The sequence below is a fragment of the Adiantum capillus-veneris genome, chromosome 29, assembly GCF_014529385.1.
Source record: "Adiantum capillus-veneris isolate H3 chromosome 29, ASM1452938v2, whole genome shotgun sequence".
NCBI lineage: Eukaryota > Viridiplantae > Streptophyta > Polypodiopsida > Polypodiales > Pteridaceae > Adiantum > Adiantum capillus-veneris.
In genome coordinates, this window is record NC_140959.1 from 7,580,814 (window position 1) to 7,586,948 (window position 6,135).

Consider the following 6,135-nt stretch of genomic DNA (forward strand, 5'->3'; position numbering starts at 1 on the left):
CCTATCATGCTTATAGAAGAGATGCATGGGGTAACACAATGCTTTGCAAGATATGGGCACTGAACCAATTGTTCGATGGTTTTTGCTGGCGAGATTCCATTCATTTTGCATTTTTTGAACAAAAATTGTTGAAGATGAATTGTCCTCTCTTGAATGCTTGGTTTGGTGACTATCAATTTTGTGTCCAATAGTTGATTTGGCTCAACCTTAGGGATCCATTTCAAGCTAGTTTTGGGAGACTACAACAAGGTTTGGCTGTTTCATGGTTTCTGTCTCCGTTCCCATGTTGTTTCTCTTGCATCCTTTGGATTGTTCAAGAGAGATTTGGGAATCCATTTGTACTTTGGTGAGCCTGTGGAAGCATAAAATTGTCAAGTGAAGTTTTGCCATTGGCATGGTTTAGGATTTGATGTTCTATCAATAGTGAAGCTAGATTGCATTGAGGGAAAAGATTGATTAGCAAGCAATGTTTTAAGTATTTATATATTTTGCGGCTTTGATGCCAAAAATGATTTTCTCATTGAGATCTGTATCTACCATGATGTGGAACCAATTCGGGCAATGGTTTCCATCTATGTTAATTGAGACGTTCGCTTGTCCCAAACTAACCATGGTTTCTTTGTTAGCCATTTTTAGTTCAATCTGAGTTGTTTCAATCATAGACTTTGATAGTTTTAGGTAGGTTGAATATTGCGTAGTGTTGACACATGCTCTAGTGTTTACAAGTGCCCTTTTTGTTGTGTCGTTGACTAGCTGGCATTGATTCAAACATCCATTTTGCCTAGCCAACTTTGCTCTGCCTGAACTGCTATAATAGGAGGTGATGGCAGCTGATGTTGTTCCTTGCACTTTAAAATACGCAACCAAGCTTCCTCCTCTGCTTGATCTTTAATAGCTTGAGCCTTCGGCTGCAGTTCCTTAGCTAAATGTATCTTCTCTAACATTTTAATAGTGAGAGGTTGATGATACTTCTTCAATCCATTTATCCAGTTAGACATTACCTCTCTCTCCAATGTTGCAAGTTGAACAACGTTGGAGAGGGGGAATGGGGGAACACACACGGCACAAAAAAGACTGCTTCTCTATAGCCCAGGGCATACACAGCACCCCAATCCACTAGAGTTCACCTTTGAAACTCACAACACATGCTAGGAGGACACCACCCGCACGCACACCGATGCGTAAACATGCACACAACAGCAAACCAAGCATTTCACTGCTCGTTTCAGGCAACACACTACTGCCGGACACGTAACCACACTCACTTCTATTCTGCACACAAAAAAGGGCCCGAGGGGGCACTCACATCCGCACTGGCACCGCACACACAAGCAGAAGAAGTAGACAAGGAGGGGCAAGGGAAACAACGCGAGAGAAACACCATCCAAGCTTCACTGATGTCCAAACACCCTTTACAACTCTAGAGCAACAAAAGGCACACCCCACATGGTTGACGAGCAAGGAAACATACACTTGGGGCTTTGCACGCACACACCTCTGCACAAAAAAGACAACCCAAGAACTCACACACACTCTCTATCTTGGCTCTCTGCAGGCTCACCGGCTCAAGCTCCTAGCAAGAAGCCTACTATGCCAAAAAGCATAATGGCAAAAAGTATGAAAAATGGCTAAAAAATTGCTTATATAGGGGTGCCCCTTTCAATTTGGGCATATGGGCTCTGATTGGTCCTCCTTGCACTCTTTTTTTGCAATTTTGGGAGGGTAGTCACCTTTGGCTTCATCTACTCACTTTGCTCTCTTCTCTTTGCACTTGGGGGGGTGTACTAGCAACATCACTAGTCCCCCTTGGCACTATTTTTTTATTTTTTTCCTTGCCCTCTTTTTACCTTGGAAACACTTCCCTTTGACCAATTTCCTTTCCATATGCACTGCTTGGCCCCCCCCTTTGTTTGCTTGGACGGCCCTTTGCTTGCACTACTCTCATTTGCCCTTCCCTCACTTTGAGTCATCCTCAAACTGACCACCCTCTTTGGCTTTGCTCCAGATTGCTTTGTCCGACCAATTTAGCTTTCCTTTGAACCCCACACCCGGCCATCTCCTCTCTCTCTCTCTCTCTCTCTCTCTCTCTCTCTCTCTCTCTCTCTCTCTCTCTCTCTCTCTCTCTCTCTCTCTCTCTCTCTCTCTCTCTCTCTCTCTCTCTCTCTCTCTCTCTCTCTCTCTCTCTCTCTCTCTCTCTCTCTCTCTCTCTCTCTCTCTCTCTTATATGCTCTCTTGGCCCGAGCCTCGGGACCTGGCCCTTGGATGTGCCTTTCTCCCCCACTCTCTCTCTATCTCCATAACCCGAGGGGAGGCACTAGAGATATCGCTAGTGCCCTCCCTCACATTCTCACAAAATTTGGGGGGGGGGGGGGGGGGGGGGGGGGGGGGGGGGGGGGGGGGGGGGGGCCCCCCTTCATGGGCGCATGCCACATCACTATCTATAATTTCCCCGGCCGTCGGCCATTGCTGCCCATAGTAGTGTCGTTAGCCAAAACCTCCATCATGCGGCCCCATGCACCACTAACAACAGCACGCAGAGTGCCTTGTGAGGCCACCATCGCCACGCAAGGAGAGCTCTCCCTTTTCCTTGCTTGAGAGTTTAGAGGACATGGACCATCACTTATACACCCTCCATGGTGCCCCAAAGTTTGCCTATGGGGTGAATTGCCCACCACTTGGCGTCCACTGGGTCATCAAGCCTTTGAAGGCTTTGAAAATTCTCAAAAAACACCCTCATACCCTCCCTTTTTGGGCCCACCTTTCCATACTCCCATGTACTGCTCAGAGGTCGGATCCCCAAGCCACAAAGCTCGGCTGCAATTTCATTGTGCCAACTTGAAATCACTCGGCCCTTGCCGCATTTTGGGATTCCCAAGCGCGCCTTACGGGGCCGCAAAAAAGGGTAAAAATCATATGATGCTCTCCTCTCGGGTAACTGCCCCAAGCTTTGACCCGTCATAACTCAGCAATTGCACCCCTATTTGATGAGCCGCCAATTCTTGCTTGCTTTGTGCACTACACCCTACCTTCTTGAACTTTGGTGAGATCTAGAAATGCCAGATTCTTGATGAGCCGCCAATTCTTGCTTGCTTTGTGCACTACACCCTACCTTCTTGAACTTTGGCGAGATCTAGAAATGCCAGATGGCACGATTCCCCATGCGGTCAACTTGGCCCATAAATGGCCCCAAAAAATCTTCTGATGCCCATAACTTGCTTTGTAGAGCTCCGATCTACAATCCAAAAAGATATGCATGCTCCATAATTTGAGCACTACAACTCTATCCACTGACATCCACTCTACCCACATGTCCCTAGCTGCCTTGTCCGTCGGGGATCCACTGACATCCACTCTACCCACATGTCCCTAGCTGCCCTGTCTGTCGGGGATCTGTAACACCGAGGCTCCGTTTGAGGAGCCATCAATTCCTGCCTGCTTCATGCATTGCATCCTACCTTCTTGAACTTTGGAGAGATCCAAAAATTCCAAATGACATGGTTCCCCATGTGGTCGACTTGGCCCATAAATGGCCCCCGACAAATGTTCTAATGGCCATAACTTTCTTTGTAGAGCTCCGATCTGCAATCCGAGAAGACAGACACACTCCATAATTTGAGCACTGCAATTCTATCCATTGACATCCACTCTAGCCACCTGTCCCTAGTTGCCCTATCCGTCGGGGATCTACAACACCTTCTAACTTTAAACTTCAGTATCTTGCACATCGGCCAGACCGGCTTCTAGAGAACCTCAAACACTACATTCTAGAGCACTGACACAACACTTTGAGAACCTTTACTTGCTATCCTAACTAGATCACCGTTGAAGCTTTTCAGACCTAAAAGGGCGCTTTAAGCATACATTCCCACTGCCATTAGTCTGCCCAGGGATTTCATACCTGCTATTTTGAAGTCATTTGAATATTGTTTGCTACTTGAAATCGAGTTTTTGAATTTAAAGATTCTAGATTGACCTTGTGGTTGTTTTGGCAGGATTGAAGAAAAATTTGCACCAAGATTCCTTGTATATAGTTACTGATTAGTAGACTAACTTAATTACCCTTGACTGCACAAGAGTGATCGAATCTAGCTTGGAAAACTACCAAATTGGATTTATGACTATAGAAATGGGTTGATATTGGTAATGAAGACTAGGTATTCAATTCCATTGAGTAGTTCAAGTCTTTATGTACCTAAGGTCAGGCCGTATTGTAGTGAGTCATGGATACAGTAGAGAAATTGAGAGTAAAGTATCTACAAAGGAGAGCATAAGCCAAGGAAGGCCTTTAGAGACTATAGTGGAAGAAGTGTCGAACACTTACTCCCACTCAAAATCCAAGATGTCTTCCTTCTTGACTCAATCAAGGACTAGAACCTCTCTCAAGTTCAAGCACATTTTGACCTTCTACAAGACTAATAGTGTTGGGCCTATGTTTACTAGGATCCTAACAAAGAGTATGTGGTAAAGATCAATGATCACACAATTGAGACTGAAGAGGAGGTTAGGGCAAACAAGAAAGATACCTTCTATATGGATGGAAATAGAGTGCAATATATCAAAATTTATAACCCTAACACTATGGACCAATGGGGTTTGGAAGCCGATACTTTGATTCCAAACAATGAGGGACCACCAATGTTAGAATTAGAAGAGTATGACCAAATAGATGCTAAACCACTAAAGTGCATATCTATCGATAACCCACGACTTGGAGTTTACTATTGGGAGGAAAATAATGTCACATATTTAATATAGACAACTTATGCTAAACCGGGGTAGCATCATGGGTCCGAAAGGTTTGAACAACCGAAGTACCACAGACACACAATCCGAGAAATCATCATGGGTATGAGACTTGAAACAGAACAAGACTTGGGATCAATTGAGGGAGCAGGTGGTAGTATGGCCAACCAATGGGGAAGCACGGCCTAAGGCAGCCACTTCAATAATGAGAATTGGCGGAAGATGCAAAAACCACCATTAACTAAAGAAGAACTATTGACACAACAACAAGAAGAGGTCCGCATGAGTCACACCTACCAAGCAACTAGTTTGAAGGCTTAGTGGGAGAAACATCGGTTAGAACACACTCATGGGTCATACCAGATGAATTTCAAAAATGGATCAAACAATATGCCATTTAGCAACCTTCAGGCAGGTCTTGAGAGTTGAACGCATAACAGACTTCCACACTCAGTTTGAGGGGTTTGGAATGACTTTGGAAGGTAAAGCCTTAACTTGGTTCCAAACCATACCTCATGGATATATCAATAAACTACCAACATTGTCGATGAGAGATGTGGTTGCTTGTTCAAAAATGGGAATTAAACATAGTATGCTAGCACAAATCTACATCTTTAAACAAAAATGAGGAGAAACTATGAGGGACTGTGTGAGTCAAATGTGGCAATACATTGAAAATTCCAAGTGAGGAAAGACTTGTCTCACTATTCCTAGAAGGTTTACTCACAAGGAGTTATATGCCATTTTGTATAGCAAGAAACATACAACTTGGGAAGCATGCAGCCTAGAGCAATAGACTTGGGGGATAATTGGGAAATCTTCAATTAGGAGAACGCTATTAAGGAAACTCAAAGTGAGCATACCACATCAATTGTGCCAACACAAGTAGGGATGGATGTGGCTACTCTCGTAAATGCCATCAAAGACATGCTTAAATTCATGAATGACATGATGAGCAACATGCAAAGGATGCTGATACAAGCAGGGATTTCATCAACGTGATCAATGTGAGGTCCCCACCCGTCGTATCAAACGACAGATCTGATGGTGAACCTGGTGGCCACTAGATCTATAGCGGAAGCAAACAAAGTGGTTCAGGGTTCAGCTAGCGGACGATCTCTCATCACAAAGTGAGTCGAGTTCGAGCCTACTAGCAGTGAGATCTAGCCCCACCTCGCAGGGGAAGCGTACTTAAACTATCTAGCGATCCTAAGACCCACCTTCCAAGAGGAGAGAAACCTCGAGTGCCTTTTTCCCCATGTTTCAGAGGCACGCACTTGAGACTTCGCCACTCTAGGGGCAATGAGTATTACTAGTATCGATTTTAACACTATGGGGACAGAGTAATTATAGAGAATTACGACTAGGAATAAGCATAATAGACAAGAAATT